Source organism: Eurosta solidaginis, chromosome 1 (assembly GCF_040869045.1).
Source record: "Eurosta solidaginis isolate ZX-2024a chromosome 1, ASM4086904v1, whole genome shotgun sequence".
NCBI lineage: Eukaryota > Metazoa > Arthropoda > Insecta > Diptera > Tephritidae > Eurosta > Eurosta solidaginis.
Genome location: NC_090319.1, coordinates 42,423,959 through 42,447,896, shown reverse-complemented (window position 1 = coordinate 42,447,896; position 23,938 = coordinate 42,423,959).

Here is a 23,938-nt window from a genome sequence, read left to right as displayed (position 1 = left end):
GCCAGACTAAACGATACTAATTCTCCTGCTTTGATTTTATTCTCCACATTTAAATAATGTTAAATTTACAAAATTTTTTCGAAGTACACATTTCCTATTTTGAAATATAATACAAATATGACATTATTTTCCATGTGGAAAACACATTATTATAATGTAATATCTAAATTTTTTTTCATATCAAAAACACATTTCAAAAATCTAGAATTCAAATTATTTGATAAATGAAAAATAATGTGTTTTTCACATTTTAAATGTAAAAAACACATTAGTGTTTTTTCCGTGTAGATATGACTTTTTTAAATTAAATTTTTTTCTATTCGATCTTTCTTTTAAATTTTATATACGTCTACGTTAGATCTCATGCATAGGCTCAAAAAGCATGAATTCTACTTATTCCTGAAAGAGGTACTTCGTTTTTTTTTTATCAATTTATCTATGATTAATATTCCAGGAATGCGATTCTGTGGCTTTTCCCAATGTTCACATGTGGTTGAAAATCTTGTGTACGCTTCCAGTATCAACGGCAAAGAACGAGAGATCTTTTTCAACTTTTCAACTGATACAACTGACTTGGCTTGAGAACTGTCACCTACAGTTCAGTTAAATGAACATTGCATGTTAGTGATTACCCAAGTTTACGCCAAGTCAAGTCAAGTGCTAAGTATCAGTAATTGGGGTTTTAGGCTGATTAAAAACTATTTGAGAAACACGATGAGTGAAAATCGTGTTAATGGCTTTGCATCACTAAGCATCCACCTTGATCAAATTGTTACCGTTGATGAAGTTTTACATGAAGTGACAAAGAAAAGCCGACGCATGCGCTTCAGTTTTTAATGTAGCCTTTTTCATATCATATTCTAAATACACGTAATTTAATGTTAAAGCTAAACACAACATTTTTTTTTTATTTATTTAACTGAAATTTTTGTAAATTTTTTTTTGCTAAAAACCTTCCCCTATTTGATCCCTATAATATGAAAAAAGAACGAATAAAATTGGCCTCGTATCGGTTTCAAAACATGGACAGGAACGAACATCATTTCATTTTTATATATATAGATTCGTCATTGAAAATATTAAAGAATAAAAAAGGAAAACTATTTTTTTACGATCCCTGAGAGGTACAATGACGAAAAAATATATGTTAGTCGCCTTCATGTCAGCTCTTGCTCACAGAAAATGCGCGAGGAAAAAATTGGTGCAACAGTTTAGAAAAAAATAAAATGTAATTTACCCGCAATAATTTTCCATTTTATTAAAGTAATTCTTTTCAAAACATTGTAAAACACCGTGGAGAGTGAATATATTCATGGCGCGACTAGTCTTTTGTAAGTAAAAATTGATACTTCATATTTTTGCGCTATACCCTTTCAGTGCACATAGAATTTTGTGCATGTATTGTGATTTGCAATTCCATATACAAAATTTTGAGCAGTACTGATCTAAATGAACAACTTGGTGTAGATTATATTTTAAGAACATTGAATGAATTTAGGCTGGATTTTAAAACTTTGAGGTGCTTAATACAGTAGTCGCTTACAAAATAGAACCACTTTGTTTTTAGGGTGATTCTAATTCCTGAAAAATTCTAATTCCCGGACGTTTTTTTATTTGTATAAAACCTTAAAACTTAAGTCAATTTGAATTAAAAAACTACAATGAAATTTTCTATTATTCAATTTTATTCATAAAAACGAGAAAACATGTGGTAACAATCCAGTGCAATACATATCACATGTTTTTTTTACTAAATATACATATATGTATATATACGCTAAATCAAAAAAAGGACCAAAAAAAAACAGAAACTCTAATTACAATAAATATATTTTTTCATTAAATATACATAAAAGATCGATAGAAATACATTGAAAAAGCCAAAAATGAATCAAAAACTTCATAACTAATATACAGCGATGCGCAATTATTTTTTGTTAGCCTCATGATAGGTATTAGAAACAGCGTTTAAAATTGATGATTTAATAGATTTGATATAGCTGATTGCAGATGGCACCACATCAAACGCCAACCGCTTCCATTGAACACCTTTTTCAAGCTTTTCCAAGATCTCAACTTTGGTTTCCAAGGACAAAGTATTTTTCTTGCGTTTATTTGGCACTTCAGCGAATGACTTTTACTTTTAAACAAACAACGCCAAAACACGTGCACGCGTATCGAATTTCACACAAAAACTAAAAAAAAACTGTACAGAACGGCGATGAAAATCCAACGACTACTGAGCGCAACATGAATAACTTGGGGATTCCCCTATTTTTATATCTATTTTGCAACAAGAAAACAAAATACGCTCTGAAACTAGAATTTTAGATTCTAATTTCAGATCGTGTAATGTATTGAAAAAGTTGATTCCAATTTCTGGAAATTCCAATTACTAAAGGTTCTAATTTATGAGCGACTACTGTAACATATAATGCTAGCATTATGGTAGGCAAAAATCGAGAGGAAAAGTAACTTAGTTCTGTGTGCTATTCGATTCAACAAGCGGTTTCATCTGCTTTAAAACTATTTCCGAGCTAAATTGAAATTTTTGATTTCAGAGACATTTAACGGGTTCTCTAAGTTCGCAAGCAGGCGAAAGAGCTTTACAATATTATTTGCTGGCATAAAAGTGGACCTGAACCATTGCGAACTGCATGAGATAACATTTTTCTACAAATCCAAAATTTAGAAAAAATTTAAAAATGAAAAAATACAGGTTGTGAGTAGCTTTTCAATAGTTCTGGAGCTTCTAAAAATGAGGAAAAGTGTTGTGCAAAATTACGAATAATTATCACATTTTTCGAATTTTTTTATCCTATTCAGGAGCTCCAGAACTATTGATAGCTACTCAGAACACCAATTTTTTCAAAAAAAAAAAAAATTTTTTAAATTTTTCGACTTTTCCAAAAAAGTAATTTCGCAGACATTTTTGCTACCTGGTCCTTCCATCAGAGTGGTGGTCGCCCTCTTCCTCTACTTCCATAGACGGGTTCCGATAGAAACACTTTCGTAGCCGGAGCGTCGTGCTCCTCTTAATTTTCCGTACAAATTGGCGGGACGAGACCTACATGTTTTATGCCCACTCCGAATGGCATCTTCAAGGCAGATGAATTTGCAGCTTTTCATGGCAGAAATACACGCGGCGTGTTTGCCAAATCATTTCCGAGGGGCGACCCTACTTGTTTCCAAAATTTTGATGTTACTTTGCACGGAGTTGAACCCCGGAACCTCGGTGTGAAAGGCGGAGCACACTTTCTCCACACCACGGCGACCGCCACCGATAAAGCTTCATAATTAAATCGATTACATTTTTTAAACCGTCAAAATCGTTGGATCAGGTGGTCTACTGGAGTACTTACCATTCTACTCCAATGTAATGCAGCAATGGACCAACTCATATTTCTACACGAACATATTGTAAGCCGATCATTGGTCGTTTTTAACGATTGTAATCACTACACGATGTTTATTGGACTGCGGGTACTCCATGGATTACTCTGATGTTATGCAGAGCTGGAGTATATGGTCCAGTCCTAGGACATCGCAATGTTAATTGGACCATATTTTTTGTATGAATTGTGGTTAATGTTGGAGCACTCGGTTGGTCCATAGCGAGTACTCCATACATGCATGCATGGAGTACTCGCGAATTTTGCAGGGCAATAGCAAGCCAATAAAAAGTAGCAAACCGATGATTTAACGATAACAGCGAGTTACTATTGAAAATAATCTGATGAAAAACAATAACATGTTAATTGCGGTTGTTACCGATAGGAAGCCGACCACTAAGATATCTCCGTAACTGGATACTGCCTTGTGGCGTCGTCAGTAACAGCAGGTGTAGGAAGTGCGAGCAGGAGGAAACGGTTTAGCAGTTTAGCACGTTCTGTGTTCGTGTTCTGCGCCCGCCAGGTTAAAGCTCCAGAAATTAGTGTCGGCAGAGCTGCCAGATATCTGGGCTGCAATTAAGCTAGGTCCTAGGAAACTTTTAGTATTTGCCAAGAGGACGAAGTTATTCTATAACATAAGTCCTGTCACCTGATTGGGGTTCTTCCGTTTGATCGTCAAACTAATTTTGGTAACACTATGGACATATTCAGTCTATGTCAGGCTTTTATTGATCGGCAGTTCAACCTAACCTTACCTAAGTCACCTATGTTATGGTTTAATTTCATCCTCTGAACTTGGTCGTTCAGTACGATAAGAGAGCACGCTAATAATTTTTGAGGACACATACATTTGTATATAGTCGTGTGTGTACACATATTTACTAACTTTTACGCAGTACCAGGCAAATATTTACACACTTTCCCCCTCCTGCTACTGACATGAAGTTTTCAACCTCAAATAACAAAGGTCATCCAAATGCACATTTGTCAAGGAAATGGTTTGTTTTGTCGGAGTTTTAAGGAAATTTTGTTTTGCTGCTCGTTTGTCCTCTTGCTCTGGCGGCAAATTCCTCATTTGAACTGTACGGCTGTTCTGTTATTATACTCAGCTGGGCATATCATACATAATGTTTGAGTTTCATTTGCCGTTATTGGTATATTTGCCCAAATATTAAAGTATTTAAATATGTTTTTTTGGAACATGATTTGAGTGAATGTAAGTGAAATATGCATAGACTTGGCTACAATGACCATAAGGGGCAAAGCCCAAAACGTAGCTCATGCTAACTGGTAGGAAAGAGACTTCGCAGATGAGTACTGTTGTACATGGCTGTGAACGAGCGCCTCCCAGTAATACGTAACAGGGTGAAATTTTTTAATAGAGAATGTGGCCGACATCGATAAGGACTCTATCGATGGGTGATAAAAAGCCAATGATAATTTAGCTTTCGACAATATCATCATTAATTGCCGCTTACCCGCCTAATCAATTTTGGCCTTTTCGAAACAAGTCACGTCAGCTATCCCTGTTTAGCAATAACTGACGCCAATTGGGAGCACCAAGGGAGGTAAAGTCTTCCTCAACCTGCCTCTCCCAGCTCAGTGGCGGTCTCCCTCTTCCTCTGCTTTCAAATGCCGGTTTTATTTGAATTTATTTATTTATTTGAATTTATTTATTTTTTCGTCCATTCGCATAACATGACCTAGCCAGCGAAGCCTTGGATTTTTGTACGCTGCAATATCTTCATATTTTCGTAAAGCTCGTGCAGATCATTATTATACATACCTCCTTTGATACTCGCCGTCGGCATTACACAGGATAATACATCTTCCTAAGAACTTTTCTCTCTAACTCTAGAAGAGCCACCTCATCTTCTATCGACACCGTCCATGAGTCCCAGTCATACATCAGCAGGCATGATGAGCGACTTGTAGAGCGCGATTCTTGTTCACCGAGGGAGGACTTTGCTGTTCAATTGACTATTCACTCCAGAGCAGCACTTGTTGACAAGAGTAATTCTCCGTTTGATTTCTAGGCTGATGTTATCAGTAGTCAATCAAACAATAGATTTTTGCTATCCGTTGTTACAGATACCAAGTCAACGAAGCTTTCTTCAAATAACCTAAAATTATGTATTTCTGGTCAAATTACCCCATATCTTTAATTTTATTCCACTTTTATCTTTATATTATACCATTCGTTTCTTACACTTTTCCACTTTCCTTTTCACTTCCTTTCGCAGTTCCATGCCATTTTCTTTTATGTCAACTCACTGAGTATTCTGCTGGTGCCTCATGTAGCTCGCACAAACTCAACCGTAAGTTACTCATAACTGGTTACGAAATATACCCAATTTGCACGATTCCTCCATAACGTGAGCAAAGATGTACATAGATTGGGTCACCCTTCCGTGAGTCCATAAGCAACTATACAAAGGAATACTTACCACCTTTTATCCTCTTACCATACTTTCCTTTTACATTAAGCTTTTACTGATAAATTTGTTTGGCGAAATTTTCAAAGTCAGTTCATTTCATTTTCACCATTACAAAAAGCAATAAACACAATGCAATAAATATAAATATACAAATAACTTTAGTCCAAGAGCCAAACTATTTATATTTGTTACTCTGACTTGGGAGTAAAGAAGACTCGATATGGTGGAAATTAAATCTTACGACATTGAGTTTTTTGCTTTATTTTTTAGTTGAGTGAATTTTTGAATTTCAAGTTTATGCGACAGGCAAACTGCTCGCTCAACTGTGTGCCAAAATTTAATAATTTGCGAATTATCTTTTCACAACTCAAATATTTTTCTTCATCTTCCAGCTTTAAAATGCTCATAAAAAGAGAAGAGAAATTGGAAACTAAACATGACGCTTTGATTTTGCTCCTTTGTTTCATTACCTTTATCGAAAATTGCAGTTTGTTTCTATCTCCATGGATTTGGCGAATGCTTTGTCGGTTTCTAGCCAACACTTAACTTAGCTAAAGTGGTTGGAAATAGTGCATAAGTGGTTATGGGAAGCTGTTTTCTGTATCTGCATATGCATGTGTGTGTGTGCTGGTATGCAAAGAATCCAACGGAAGCCAGAGTAAAGCCAAAAAAACTGAAGTAAAGAGAAGCAGCAGTCAGTTTCTATATAACAAAAGTAGCAAATTTGCATTTCAATCATAGCTTTCGTGGTCAAGTACTACATGAATGGGACCCAACTTAATAAAAGCGAAATTCGTTCAGATTGGCTGCGGCCCAACTTGATATAAAAATAGTTGCGAAGTAGCTAGTTGAGAGTTAGAAAAATACATGCATCAACTTTTGTGCAAAGTATGCCCCCATAAGTGCATGCGCGAGTCTAAGAGTTTGTCCAATTCACAGAAAGGCGATGCTACAGTTTTGTGCTAAAGGCTGCAGCCAAATGTGAAATGGCCAATTCGATCTAATCAGTACGACATCAAAATCTGGTTAATCTGTAATCGACCAGCTTTTGCTTCACATATTGGAGAATGGAAATTTTCATACATCTCCTATTAAGCGACTTTAACCGTGCTATTCATAGATGGGTACCCGGGTACCTTTTGTATATTCAAAAGCCATTTTTACATAATCTACAAATAGAAAGGAGTTATAATTTTGTGGCATCCTATGGGAATAAGTTTTCTACAAAAAGGAAAGAAAATGTTTTCAAATATACTTTCATAAAGGTGGTTTATTAATAAATTAGTTTTTTATTACTAGTTCTCATGGCTGGAATACCCAGGCACCACTAGCAGTCCTCACGTAAATAATAAGTGATTACATTTTAAATTAACAAATAATATCAAAAGGGTTATAAGTTTTCAAATCTTTACACCAAGGGCACTTATTTTTAATATGACTAGTGCAAATTGGTTTTCCACAGCAGCTGCATACTCTATGAACTGCCTTGTGGTACACGGGTACCCAACTATGCGAACTAAGAAGAAAAATTATTTAGAAAAAGGACGGTTAAAGCCTTAGATAGCTCGTAGCTAAGCTTCCTATATTTGCGAACTTTCTGCTTTAGGGGGCCACAAATTGGAAATTGTATAGCTCCTTTGATTATCTGCGATGAGGCAAATTATATCGTTCCCTATATGGTGAAGGTTATACCTTAATGCGGTTGTTACCGGATCTGGATCTGGCAAAGGATCATCACCATCCATGACCCCTCAAAATCCTCAAGAATAACAACAACTGGAGGAAGGAGGCACCCACAACCCAATAGGAGCTAGGTGGTAAAACTTAGAAGTGTCTCACAAGTTTTATTGGACAGGCAAAGTCGTTTAAAGGATCAATTGTCCATAACTTCCTGCTCTTAATCTTATTACTTTACTTACTTTTACGCATACACTTCTCCCCACTTATACTACTACTTTCACGCCCCCATTTTTACCTTTACCTTTACTTTTACTCTTATTCTTAATCTTACTATTACACTTTTTCCTACTCTTACTCTTACTCTTCCTCTTTCTCCTACTTTTACTCTTAGCCTTACTTCCACTTCCACTCTTACTCTTTCTTTTGCTCCTACCTTTACTTTTACTCTCACTCTTATTCTTACTCCTGCTCTTCTGTCCCTTCATCTTGCTCTTTCTTGGATCGGTGTCTGTAGCTGTGTAGCCTAGTGGCGACGACAGAAAATATTGGTGAACTGGCGAACTGTAAGTCCGTGTTGGATCGGTGTACAAAAAACTGGTGGATCAATAATCGCTAGATTATTGTGTCGATTATATAAGCCTGCAAGTTTTTACTTGAATTATATCTATATCTTGCATACGCTTTCTGATCGCTTTCTAATCGCCTTTGTAAACTAGATTATACTGACGTGACATTTCGTCGAGACAACAAGGTTTCCAGAGCGACATGGGGTGATATCTCTACTCAATACTAAGAATCCATAGCAGTCTTCACTGGCTTCCAACTTATAACGGCAATGTGTGAGTGGTATCTACTCTAAGATCGGACGTTCTCCTTAAATATTAGGTTGCCCAGCCAATGCAAACTCTTTCAGGGAGAACTCACTAGGCACCCGATCTACTCCACTGGTCATGCAGAATTCAACGAGCGCTTCCTCAGAGGTAGCAAACGATTGAAGACAGCCGATAAACGAACTTGCGTATCGGTGTACCGTGATGTTGGTCCCTGATGTACATGGAAATTGCGTTGTTGATAAAATATTCATGTCTGTTTTTGCGGAAAAAGCCAATATAAGAAGGGAACTGGAACCCACTTCTGAGGTATCTCGACTGAATTTGCCTCGCACAAATGAGAATCAAAACTAGTTCCTTATAGATCGCAATCGTCACTTCTTAGGTCCATTGATTAAGATGTTAACGGGACACTATCTGATTGGAGTATATGGCGAACGTATGCGAATCCCAACAAATGACTTCTGTTGAAGCTGTAGGGCTAATGGGGGAAATAGAGAGTTCAACATATTTCCTTTAACAATGCCCGACTAGCCAAAACATGCGTGAAAGTTCTGAACAGGCACTTCAATGACATAACTCTGTTGAAATTGAATTCATACTACGCTATATTAGATGGATAAATTGCTTCAACTTTTAACATATAGCTATATAAAAAAAGGAAGGTTATTAGACCAATCCGTGGTATGACAATGGGCCTGCTGGTCGAAGTTTGCCCACATCCTTACCTTATTAGCTCTTTAATTGTTGAAAATATTCAGGAGATACTACGCCACATGTTACTTCTCCTCAAATTTAACGCATTCATCAAATATTTGCCTCATATTGCGCTTTACCGGCCATCGGTGCTCCAAGATTAGTTTTTCAGAGGAATTCTGTATGAAATAATGAATAAAGATGGCCTCTGCCACGCTTCCTTTATCAGGCAAAGCGATTTTGCAATAACCTCCACTCGCTTCAGATGTTACAATGTACCGCTGTACGCCAGCTCAGCTAATTTTGAAAACAGCAACAACATATTCGGAATTCTCAATTATACTCACACACATATGCATACATACACATTAATGTATGCAAGTATAAATAGTAAAGTTTTTACGAGGAAATTTGCTCATATGCAGATAAGTAATTTGCATAAAATTTTACGACTTCGCATTTAATTTCTTAGGGTGGGTCAATTTATTGTTGAAAAGGCACATCCAGTTTATGAGTCTATGGGTCATACTGAGTAATATTGCCCATAGGACCATAGGTCTGAAATGCATTTCGAGCCTCCCTAATTTTGTTACAAAATATTTTTTTTTACAAATTTTCATTATTATTTTTGTTAGAAAATATTTTGGGCTATTTAAAAATTGAATTTGCAATATGGAAGAGTAAAACATTCGTCGCTATAGGGCGTATTCCTACTATTTTTCGCATTTTATCTCTTATAATATTAATATTTTACTTTTCCATATTGCAAATTCAATTTTTAAATAGCACAAAATATTTTCTAACAAAAATAATAATAACAAGTAAGGAAGGCTAAGTTCGGGTGTAACCGAACATTACATACTCAGCTGAGAGCTTTGGAGACAAAACAAAATGAACCTAGAGTAACCCTGGATTGTGTTTGTATTACATGGGTTTCAAATGGAACGTATTAAAGAGAATTTTAAAAGGGAGTGGACCATAGTTCTACAGGTGGACGCCATTTCGGGATATCGCCTTAAAGGTGGACCAGAGGTGAGTCTAGAATGTGTTTGTAGGATATGGGTATCAAATGAAAGGTATTAATGAGGGTTTTAAAAGGGAGTGGCCCTTAGTTGTATATGTGAAGGCGTTTTCGAGATATCGACCAAAATGAGGATCAGGGGGACCCAGAACATCATCTGTCGGGTACCATTAATTTATTTATATATGTCATACCTCGAACAGTATTCCTGCAAAGATTCCAAGGGCTTTTGATTTCGTTCTGCAGAACTTTTTCATTTTCTTCTACTTAATATGGTAGGTGTTACACCCATTTTAAAAAGTTTTTTCTGAAGTTATATTTTGCGTCAATAAACCAATCCAATTACCATGTTTCATCTCTGTTTTCATATTTGGTATAGAATTATGGAATTTTTTTCATTTTTCGTAATTTTCGATATCGAAAAAGTGAGCGTGGTCATAGTCGGATTTCGGCTATTTTTTTTTTACTAAGATAAAGTAAGTTCAGGTAAGTACGTGAACTAAGTTCAGTAAAGATATATCCATTTTTGCTCAAGTTATCGTGTTAACGGCCGAGCGAAAGGACAGACGGTCGACTGTGTATAAAAACTGGGCGTGGCTTCAACCGATTTCGCCCATATTCACAGAAAACTGTTACCGTCATAGAATCTATGCACCTACAAAATTTCACAAGGATTGGTAAATTTTTGTTCGACTTGTTACCTTAAAAGTATTCTATACGAATTAAATTAAAAGGGGCGCAGCCACGCCCATTTTGAAATTTTCTTTTATTTTTATATTTTGTTGCACCATATCATTACTGGAGTTGAATGTTGACATAATTTACTTATATACTGTAAAGATATTAAATTCTTTGTTAAAATTTGATTAAACAATTTTTTTTTTAAAGTGGGCGTGTTCGTCATCCGATTTTGCTATTTTTTTAGTACACATATAGTAATAGGAGTAACGGTGCCTGCCAAATTTCATCATGATATCCTTAACGACTGCGAAATTAAATCTTGCAAAACTTTTAAATTACCTTCTTTTAAAAGTGGGCGGTGCCACGCCCATTGTCCAAAATTTTACTAGTTTTATATTTTGCGTCATTAAGTCAACGCATCTACCAAGTTACATCGCTTTACCCGCCTTTGGTAATGAATTATCGCACTTTATCGGTTTTCGAAATTTTCGATATCGAAAAAGTGGGCGTGGTTGAAGTCCGATTTCGTTCATTTTAAATAGCGATCTGAGATGAGCACTAGGGAACCTACACACCAAATTTGATCGAGATACCTCAAAAGTTACTCAAGTTATCGTGTTTACGGACAGACGGACGGCTGGACGGACGGATGGACTGACGGACGGACATGGCTAAATGAATTTCTTTTTTCGTCCAGATCATTTTGATATATAGAAGTCTATATCTATCTCGATTAGTTTATGCCGTTACGGATTACCGTTATGCGAACAAAGTTAATACACGTATAAAAATTCCTAAAAAAAATATTTTCTAATAAAATTAGGAAGGCTCGAAATTCATTTCAGACCTATGGTCCCATGGACAATGTTACTCAGTATGACCCATATATTCAGAAACTGGATGTGCACCCGAAATTTTTTTCCCTATACAATTTGACCCGCCCTAACATACATCCACGCATACATTCATACATAAGAATATTACATATGAGAGCTAAATTTTAACTTAAATTCGCAACTAACAGAATTCGTATCCTTACAAAATTGCAAATTCGCACATTTTAACCACACTAACTGCACTATTTATGCACACAAACACACAAAGCTTTTATTATCAATTGCTTACAATCAAAAAATGTCCGCAAACTGTATATTAAATTTGTGCCCTGGACACAAAAGCTGGTCTTTGTCGCTTTTTCAAAAAAAAAAAAAAAAAAAAAAAAAAAATTTAGAAAATTATAAAAAATGTACACTTCTTACGTTTGCCCAGCTTTGGTTGCTTTGGTTTTACCGTAATACACAACTGTGCTTTTAAAATTGCTTCAAAGTTAAGTATGTATGTATGTATGCATGTGTGAACGTATGTAGGTAACCTAGGGCCATTGACGTCTTTGTAGCACATAAAAAATCTTTTTCTTTGTTTTTGGTTTATTGCATGCGTATGTATATCTTAAAAAAGGTTCTCTTGTCTGCTATTAATTAAAAATAAAAAATATAAAAAATGTCAAAAAATGTATATGTGAAATGGTTTTATGGTAGACACAAAGTATACGGTTACTGATTTAATTTCTCTCAATAATGAAAATACACAGATTTGTTTTTTAATAGATGTACATAAAGTATTTAAGCTTAGTGAAGTCAATCTTTCAATATAAGAACCCTTTAACCTTTTGGTTACTGAAACAAATTTAAAATACTACCATGAGCAGAGATGGAAGTATTCGATATGCTGCTGATGGACAAAATCCATTAAAAAAAGAACTCTGATTTCTAATTAAACGTAACATTGCATACCTACTTTAACTATTACTCTTACTCTAACTCTTACTCCTTCACTAACACATATTATTACTCTTACTTCTACCCTAACAACTTACTCCAACACTTACTATTACTCTAACTCTTATTCTTTCTTTTACTCTAACTCTTAGCCACACTCTTACTATTACTCATACTCTTTCTCTTATTATTGCAATTACTCTTACCATTAACTCACACTCCTTCTCTTTCTTTATTCTTACCCTTCCTTACTCTTATTCTTACTCTTACTATTAATCTTACTCTTAATTTTTCTCTTACACTTTCTCGTTCACCTACCCTTACTCCCACCCTTACTCTTATTCTTTCTCCACACAAACGCTACTCCTACTCTTGCTTCTATACTTGCTCTAACTTTTAGCACTGTTCTAACTCTTTCTCTTAATCTTACTCTTACTCATACTCTTGCTCTTACAATTATTATTACTCTAACTCTTATTGTTAACTCTCACGCTCACTCTTCCCTTTATATTTATTCTTATTCCTACTATTACTCTTACTCTAACTCTTTGCCGACATTAATCAAATTTGCAGAAAACCTGCAGAGCAGAGTGTTCCTGTGAAGTTTCTTTCCGGGAAGTGGACCAGAGACAGCACAGCACAGAAACCGATCCATTTGAACAAATTCTATTCACCGTACGATTTGCCTGAAATTTAGTATATAGATAGCCCTTTGTCTGAATTAGTATTCACGGTACTTTTTTTCCAGAAAGTGGACCAAGTGTCGATCTATTCGAACAAATTCTATTCATGGTTCGATATGCCTGAAATTTGATATATAAGTAGCCCTATGCATCACATTTTAGCCTTCTAGATGTTTTTTTTTACTAAATAATCAGGTTTTTTTTTTTTTTAAATTTTATGTATATAAAAATTGGGCGTGATTATATTTTCGATGGCGCTTATTTTAAATTGCGATGGGAGATGAGAGCCAAGGAACCCATATACTAAATTTCAATAAGATGTCTCAATATTTACTCAAGTTAACGTAAACACAGACAGACGGGCATGGCTTAATATCATCCTGAGCATATGAATCTCGGTTCGCTTATGCCGTTACGATCCACCGTTATGTTACCAAAGTTAATATATGTACTTTATGTGCAAAGCACGCTAAGTATAACAAGTAAGGAAGGCTAAGTTCGGGTGTAACCGAATATTACATACTCAGTTGAGAGCTATGGAGACAAAATAAGGAAAATCACCATGTAGGAAAATGAACCTAGGGTAACCCTGGAATGTGGTTGTATGACATGTGTATCAAATGGAAGGTATTAAAGAGTATTTTAAGAGAGAGTAGGTCATAGTTCTATGGATGGACGCCATTTAGGGATATCGCCATAAAGGTGGACCATGGCTGACTCTAGAATGTGTTTGTACGATACGGGTATCAAATGAAAGGTGATAATGAGTATTTTAAAAGGGAATGGGCTTTAGTTCTATAGGTGAACGCCTTTTCGAGAAAACCCCATAAAGGTGGACCAGGGGTGACTCTAGAATATGTTTGTACGATATGGGTATCAAATGAAAGCTGTTAATGAGTATTTTGAAAAGGAGTGATCCTTAGTTCCCTGTTACTGAGCATTTTAAGAGGGAGTGGGAATTAGGTCTATAGGTGGACGCCTTCTCGAAATGTCGCCATTAGGGTGGGCCAGGGGTGACTCTAGAATGTGTTTGTATGATATGGGTATCAAATGAAAGATGGTAATGAGTATTTTAAAAGGGAGTAATCCTTAGTTCTATAGGTGGACGCCTTTTCGAGATATCGCCATAAAGGTGGACCAAGGGTGACTCTAGAATGGTTGTACGATATGGGTATCAAACGAAAGGTGTTACTGAGCATTTTAAGAGGGAGTGGGCATTAGGTCTATAGGTGGACGCCTTTTCGAGATATCGTCATTAGGGTGGGCCAGGGGTGACTCTAGAATGTTTGTACGATATGGGTATCAAACGAAAGGTGTTACTGAGCATTTTAAGAGGGAGTGGGCATTAGGTCCATAGGTGGACGCCTTTTCGAGATATCGCCATTAGGGTGGGCCAGGGGTGACTCTAGAATGTGTTTGTACGATATGGGTATCAAATGAAAGGTGGTAATGGGTATTTTAAAAGGGAGTAATCCTTAGTTCTATAGGTGGACGCCTTTTCGAGATATCGCCATAAAGGTGGACCAAGGGTGACTCTAGAATGTTTGTACGATATGGGTATCAAACGAAAGGTGTTACTGAGCATTTTAAGAGGGAGTAGGCATTAGGTCTATAGGTGGACGCCTTTTCGAGATATCGCCATTAGGGTGGGCCAGGGGTGACTCTAGAATGTTTGTACGATATGGGTATCAAACGAAAGGTGTTACTGAGCATTTTAAGAGGGAGTGGGCATTAGGTCTATAGGTGGACGCCTTTTCGAGATATCGCCATTAGGTTGGGCCAGGGTGACTCTAGAATGTGTTTGTACGATATGGGTATCAAATGAAAGGTGGTAATGAGTATTTTAAAAGGGAGTAATCCTCAGTTCTATAGGTGGACGCCTTTTCGAGATATCGCCATAAAAGTGGACCAAGGGTGACTCTAGAATGTTTGTACGATATGGGTATCAAACGAAAGGTGTTACTGAGCATTTTAAGAGGAAGTGGGCATTAGGTCTATAGGTGGACGCCTTTTCGAGATAGAATGTTTGTACGATATGGGTATCAAACGAAAGGTGTTACTGAGCATTTTAAGAGGGAGTAGGCATTAGGTCTATAGGTGGACGCCTTTTCGAGATATCGCCATTAGGGTGGGCCAGAGGTGACTCTAGAATGTTTGTACGATATGGGTATCAAACGAAAGGTGTTACTGAGCATTTTAAGAGGGAGTGGGCATTAGGTCTATAGGTGGACGCCTTTTCGAGATATCGCCATTAGGGTGGGCCAGGGGTGACTCTAGAATGTGTTTGTACGATATGGGTATCAAATGAAAGGTGGTAATGAGTATTTTAAAAGGGAGTAATCCTCAGTTCTATAGGTGGACGCCTTTTCGAGATATCGCCATAAAGGTGGACCAAGGGTGACTCTAGAATGTTTGTACGATATGGGTATCAAACGAAAGGTGTTACTGAGCATTTTAAGAGGAAGTGGGCATTAGGTCTATAGGTGGACGCCTTTTCGAGATATCGCCATTAGGTTGGGCCAGGGTGACTCTAGAATGTGTTTGTACGATATGTGTATCAAATGAAAGGTGGTAATGAGTATTTTAAAAGGGAGTAATCCTCAGTTCTATAGGTGGACGCCTTTTCGAGATATCGCCATAAAGGTGGACCAAGGGTGACTCTAGAATGTTTGTACGATATGGGTATCAAACGAAAGGTGTTACTGAGCATTTTAAGAGGAAGTGGGCATTAGGTCTATAGGTGGACGCCTTTTCGAGATAGAATGTTTGTACGATATGGGTATCAAACGAAAGGTGTTACTGAGCATTTTAAGAGGGAGTAGGCATTAGGTCTATAGGTGGACGCCTTTTCGAGATATCGCCATTAGGGTGGGCCAGAGGGGACTCTAGAATGTTTGTACGATATGGGTATCAAACGAAAGGTGTTACTGAGCATTTTAAGAGGGAGTGGGCATTAGGTCTATAGGTGGACGCCTTTTCGAGATATCGCCATTAGGGTGGGCCAGGGGTGACTCTAGAATGTTTGTACGATATGGGTATCAAACGAAAGGTGTTACTGAGCATTTTAAGAGGAAGTGGGCATTAGGTCTATAGGTGGACGCCTTTTCGAGATATCGCCATTAGGGTGAGCCAGGGGTGACTCTAGAATGTTTGTACGATATGGGTATCAAACGAAAGGTGTTACTGAGCATTTTAAGAGGGAGTGCACATTAGGTCTATAGGTGGACGCCTTTTCGAGATATCGCCATTAGGGTGAGCCAGGGGTGACTCTAGAATGTTTTTACGATATGGATATCAAACGAAAGGTGTTACTGAGCATTTTAAGAGGGAGTGGGCATTAGGTCTATAGGTGCACGCCTTTTCGAGATATCGCCATTAGGGTGGGCCAGGGGTGACTCTAGAATGTGTTTGTACGATATGGGTATCAAATTAAAGGCATTAAAGAGGGTTTTAAAAGCGAGTGGCCCTTAGATGTATATGTGAAGGCGTTCTCGCGATATCGACCAAATGTGGACCAGTTGATCCAGAAAATCATTTGTCGGGTACTGCAAATTTATTTATATATTCAATACCACTAACAGTATTCCTGCCAAGATTCCAAGGGCTGTTGATTTCGCCTTGTAGAACATTTTCATTTTCTTCTACTTAATATGGTAGGTGTCACACCCATTTTACAAAGTTTTTTCCAAAGTTATATTTAGCGTCAATAAACCAATCCAGTTATCATGTTTTATCCCTTTTTTCGTATTTGGTATAGAATTATGGCATTTTTTTCATTTTTCGTAATTTTTGATATCGATAAAGTGGGCGTGGTTATGGTCGGATTTCGGCCATTTTTTATACCAAGATAAAGTGTGTTCAGGTAAGTACGTGGGCTAAGTTTAGTAAAGATATATCGGTGTTTGCTCAAGTTATTGTGTTAACGGCCGAGCGGAAGGACAGACGGTGGACTGTGTATAAAATCTGGGCGTGGCTTCCACCGATTTCGCCCATTTTCACAGATAACAGTTACCGTCATAGAATCTATGCTCATACCAAAGTTCAAAAGGATTGCTAAATTTTTGTTCGACTTATGGCATTAAAAGTATTCTAGACAAACTAAATGAAAATGGGCGGAGCCACGCCCATTTTGAAATTTTCTTTTATTTTTGTATTTTATTGCATCATATCATTACTGGAGTTGAATTTTGACTTAATTTACTTATATATAGTAAAGATATTAAATTTTTTGTTAAAATTTGAATTAAAAAAAATTTTTTTTTAAAAAGTGGGCGTGTTCTTCATCCAATTTTGCTAATATTTATTTAGCACATATATAGTGCTAGTTGTAACGTTCCTGCCAAATTGCATCATGATATCTTCAACGACTGCCAAATTACAGCTTGCAAAACTTTTAAATTACCTTCTTGTAAAAGTGGGCGGTGCCACGCCCATTGTCCAAACTCTTACTAATTTTCTATTCCGCGTCATAACGTCAACCCATCTACCAAGTTTCATCGCTTTAACCGCCTTTGGCAATGAATTATCGCATTTTTTCGGTTTTTCGAAATTTTCGATATCGAAAAAGTGAGCGTGGTTATAGTCCGATATCGTTCATTTTAAAAAGCGATCTGAGATGAGTGCTCAGGAACCTACATACCAAATTTCATCAAGATACCTCAAAATTTACTCAAGTTATCGTGTTAACGGACGGACGGACGGACATGGCTCAATCAAATTTTTTTTCGATCCTGATTATTTTGATATATGGAAGTCTATATCTATCTCGATTCCTTTATATATGTACAACCAACCGTTATCCAATCAAACTTAATATACTCTGTGAGCTCTGCTCAACTGAGTATAAAAAAGGTCTAGTGTGGCCATGCTATTAAATTTTTGCATTGTTTATTACACCAACAAGTTTTAAATCACATTGCACATTGCAACCTTAGAAAACTATGACTTTGCAAATAAAGGAGTTTGAAATTAATTGCTCTAAAATTTACTACGAAAAGGGTAAAAATGTAATTATATACATATGTAATATACTATCAAATTATCTTTTGAACATTTAAAAAAGGTGCGCATTGTTGTTCATTAGGCCGGGTCGATTTGTTGGGTGGCAAAAAAATCGGCCATTGCTCTGTGAAAATCATATTCTAGGGATAAAAATAAGAAACTTTGTCGAAGGAACAATACCTCTAAAACGAATTCTGATGTCCCCCCCTTTGGGTCGTAGGGGCAAATTTTGAAAAATCCCACTTTGAAATGCCTATGTTTTTTCTTTTTGGAGTTTATTTTTCTTTTTAGAAATTTATTTAGTCAGAACATATGTAAATGAAAAAATGAATTTAACTTAGTAATAGAAAAGAAATTAAAAAAAAATTATTAGAAATTAGCGTTTTGACAACCCGCTTTTAAAACCAAGGCATCACTGTGATACATTTGCTTGTCGTAAACATAGTTGTGTGGGTTTTTTATTCAACCGTTTTAAAAAATGAAGGTGTCACTGTGACACAATTGCAGATCGTAAAATTGCTTGTGTTATTTTTTTAAGCCACCACAAGACATAGCAGGTAGAATTGAAATTGCCCCTACCCAAAAGTTCGACCTAAAGGGGGGGAGGGGGGGGGTCATCAGAATTCGTTTTAGAGGTATGGTTCCTTCGGCAAAGTTTCTTACTTTGATCCCTAGAATATGATTTTCACAGAGTAATGAGCGATTTTTAAATCGACCCGCCCTATTGTTCATACTTATCTCTTAAAAATTACAAACGCGTGTTCTGGAAGTACAGAAGGTGTGCATCAGTGGAGCGGCTTGCAGTAAATGTCCGCACCGCAAGTGAATGATTGCGCAAAAGGGAGAGGTCAGTTAAGCACTTTGAGTGAGAGCTTCCGCTTCCGCGAAGCGAATTGTATTTTAACTCAAATCAGATTGGTTACCATCAAGTGGCATGCAAACTTAGTTTTATAGGTAAACTGTGAAAAATACTGCTGCAGATAACGTAGTGAGTCTTTAAGGTGCAACTAAAAATAGGCGTGAGTACCAAGTACTCGTGAAGTTCAATGTATAAACATACAGGTGTACGTTTAGAGTTCGCCAGGAGTTCAAGTTAAACCAAAAGTGAGGGAGCTTTACAGAACAAATAATTCCGAGCTTTTTGGTTTGATCTTCGTCGCCTTCTTATCAGTAATAAGCGATACCGGTATGGTAAAAAAAAAAAACACTTATCCTCACTTAGATAATATTTAGGAGGCTCATCTAAACGCAATTATTGAAGGCTCGTGGCAGTGGTTAAATAACTCGCTACAACACGGGTTGTGATTAATCGCGGGGACACGCATCGCTGTTGGTCATAATATATAACCCATAGCTGAATCGATTGCGATGAATGGCGCACGTGCACAATTTTTTGGTAATAAAATTGGGGAATAGTGTAGAGTTAAAATGGAAAAACACATTTCAGTTGCAACTGCATTCTGAAATTTAGCAGTACTAATTTTTGCGCAAGAATTGTATCGGTGTAGATAAAGTTATGCACTAAGCAGTCCATATAAATTTAAGTGCATACGAACGTAAAAAAATACAGCTATTTTCAGCTTATTAAAAATATCGAACTTTTATCGTCGAGTTATCTGTTTGCCATCGGCTAGTAATCGTCGAGTCATTGGCATATTATTGCTTTCTTCTCGGCCTGCTCGGCCTGTTATCAACGGGCTAAAGTTGTTTCATCGATTTTATATATCAACTAGCAGACCCGTCAGACGTTTTTCTGCCCTAAATTTGGTCTATCTACATACATTTTAATAAGTTTTTTCCGTCTTACTCCCCCCCCCCCCCCCCCCCCCCCCACCCAGCACTTTTTCTTAATCCTTTTATTCACTCCTCCCTCCGTCTTTTCGCTCCATCTATCTCTATCTTCGTCTCACTTTATGTCTTTCTCAGTCTCCTTCTCCTTCCATCTTTTCTCTTCTCTCAATTTTTTCCCATTCTTCTTCATCCCTTATTGCCAGGCAAATGGAATAGGACGTATGTAAATAGTTATGTGCGTATTATAATTTCATGTCTTTTTTTCGGCTTCGCATGCATATTTATCAGTTTTGCCAGGTTGATGCGACTAAATCGAATATCACAATGAAAATTACTTTAAAGCTCTCAGCAACAGCTTCCATTTGATATTCCTATTACACACACATTCTAGGGGTATACGGGTCCCGGTTTTGGCCTATATCTTGAGACCCTAGTCACCCAGCAGTATAAAAATTACTCTGTATTAAAGCGCACATCAACATCTTCAATTTGATACCCATAATGTAAAACAACATCCTAGTGTTACCCTAGTCCACGTTTTGTCTTATATCTCGATACCCTAGTTACCCGCGGGTACGAAAAATACCCCGTATCAAAGTACTCATAAACAGCTTACATTCTATACCCATATTGTACAAACATATCCCAGGATTACCCACGTCCACGTTTTGATCTCAAGACCCTATCCAGAACGGGATAAGAATTAGCCTGTGCCTGTCTCCTGGTTCTAAGCTACCCCTCCACCAATTTTCAGCCAAATATGTTCATCCGTTACTTCCTCTTCAATCACTCATTATCTATTAAAAAAAAATGCGCATCAAAATCCGTTGCGTATTTTTAAAGGTTTAAGAATTCAAAGGGACATAGCGACAGAAAAAGTGACTTTGTTTTATACTATGTAGTGACGTACATCCATACATACCTATAAACCTACGCCCGAAGTTAAATAACGCAGCGAATGCTATATATGTACGTATGTATGTGTCGCATCAAGCCTCACTCAAAACCAATTAGCGCGGACAATTCACAGCGAACAAACACTCATATGCATTTTTTGATAAAAATGTTACTTTTGTTTAAACAATTTGGCTGACATAAGAAAGGAATCAAGTATTTTTTTTGATGCAGATCGAAGGTAAATATTTCAAAGTTTTACTGAAAAGTAGAATTTTTGAAATCCATCCATCCGTTTATGAGTTATAGCTGTGTAAACAAAAATTTTATGATTTTTTGCTACATTTTGGCAATTTTCCACGCCCCTATAATATATATCTTCAAATTATATTAACTGTACCATCTCACGTTGCTAGGCTTTCAAATGCAAAAACCCGTTTTAAAATCGGGGTATTCTGTGTGAAGTTATGTGCATACATGGCATTTAGCGACTTTATTTTATAAGATTTATAGAAGATTTACTTTTTAATCGTATTAGGGTTCAATTGACAATTTCACATTTTAACCCAGATATGCCGAGCGTACTACATGTAGTACACCTGTTATTTTCAAAATATTTCGTAAATAGTAATTTAAACTATGTAACCAACCTGTCGCCGTGCTACTGTACAAAACAGGCATCATAGTTGGCTTTAAAAAAAAAAAAATTATGTTGCAATTAAATAATTAATAAAAATAAGTATAGACCGATTTCCCTGTTGCCATCCATCTCTAAAGTTTTCGAGAAAGCACTAATTTCTTTAGCTCGAGGCAGTTCGGGTTCAGGTCAGGCCGTTCTACTGAAGATGCGCTCCTCGAATTTTGTTCATTCATTTGCCAAAAAAAGCTGCGGAGGTCTCTTCGTTACGAAAGCTCTTAATACAGTTGCCCATAAATATTTACTGGATAAATTATACTGTTCCGGCTTTCGTGGGTTTATACACGACTGGTTCAGATCTTATCTAACAGGTAGGGTGCAAAGAGTAAGAATTCAAGACACTCTCAGTGATCCTAAATCGATAATAGTTGGGGTTCCACAAGGTTCCGTGCTGGGCCCTGTTCTTTTCCTAGTTTATATAAATTAAATTTTTGACTTACCCTTTAAAGGAAATGTTACTGCGTTTGCTGACGATCTTGCATTAGCATATGGCTCAGGTAGTTATTTTGACCTAATTGCTAATATAAATTGTAATGTCTCTCTGTTAAGATCCTGGTTTGCAAAACATAAACTCGTCATCAGCAGTAGAACTAAGTTAATGTTTTATAGCTTGAATTAAAAAAACTGAAATTTTTGGTTGAGATTGAATTAAAGGCAACCACCAAAGATTGCGAACGCTTCACCCTTCATCAGCATTTATGTCCTGAGCTAAATTCTTGTACTTTCAATTCTATTACACCCTGTAGCGTCAATTGCTTTGTAATTGTCATAGTAGAGGAATTTCAATACCTAGGTCTTATCGTTGATTGTAATATGAATTGGTCTAGTCACATTTCCCGTTTGAAAAAATATTTCCAATATTCACTATGCTGCTTCTATCAACTCAGGAATTACTGCTCTAGTAAAACTATGATAACAGTTTACCACGCATTATTTCACTCAAAATTGCTGTATGGAATCACCTGTTGGGGAGGCGCCAGCTTGAACAAAATTCAACCACTTTATAACATTGCAAAAGTGCGTAATACGGAGAATATGCATGGTGAACCGAATGTACTCCTCAAGGGAGCTTTTTAGAAGGTTATTGATTATTCCAGTGAGAGACCTATATTATTTTACAGTTTTAAAAGTTTTTTTCGTTAGATGTGGTTACCTGGAAAGCATTATTCTGAAGTATATAATCTAAGGAGAAACGCAAACAATACCGTCGCTGTACCTTCTTGGAGAACCACTCACTCTAACAAATTGTATACAATAGTGTCTCGTAAACTATTCAATGTACTACCAGCAGAAGTTCGGGCCTTAAGGAATCTTCAACCGTTTTTAAAATATGTGAAATCCTTCCTTCTAAGCAAGCCGTATTTCGAAATTGAAGTTTTGCTTCGGACAGATAATTAAAAATTTGATTTCTTAAGAGTTGTAATTTAATTAATTTCTTTTGTTTTATTTTTGAATACTATTCACTTTTACTCAGCCCACCTTATGTACACAATTTTGTTATGAATTTACACGTTTTGTTATTTTGTTATCTTTATTAACCTCATGTAAAAATTTACCATTAATTTAACAGTCCACCCCACTGTATTATTAACAAAAATAGGACTTATATCTTGAATTTATATTAATACTTTGCCTTATTGTAATTATATTTAAAATTTGTGCAGATATAAGCAAAATGATTAATAAACTAAAACTAGAAACTAAAACTAAACTAAAAATTCCTTGATTGCCTTTTTTAATATCAAAAATGCGAGTTTTGTGAAATTGTCAAAAGTGTGAAGATGTCGCGTGATCGGTAAGAAAAAAATATTTAAGCCTATTTTGTTTTGTTCTGTTTTTTGTATATTGTTATTGGTTGTAGAAATTGAGGTACACCAGTAGTGGAAGTATAAAACCCAATTATGTATATGTGATTTTTCTTATTTATGTGCTGGCGTACTACATGTAGTACGCTCGGCACTAGAATACAAAAAAAAATTGAAAAAACTACACATTTTTTTTGTTTTCACCTTTCAACTTTAATGCAATAATAAGCACTCTAGAAGAATAAAAATTATTTTTCCAATATAACCAAAAATTTCTATGTACTTTTTCCTTGTGTATGTGCCGAGCGTACTACATGTAGTACACCCTACAAAATCATTTAAAAAATATTTTTTTTTTAATTTATTTTAATTTCTGTAATATTTTATGTTAAAAGAACGGTATTAAAAAAATGTGAAATTTGCTTCACCAGGAGGTCCGTCGGCATATCTGGGTTAAATTCCAAAGCGCATAGGGAATTTACGCACACTTAAGCGGATTTTGTTGCAAAGTAAGTTTTACGAAAGTCGTTTATCATTCGCCGTCGTCTCGT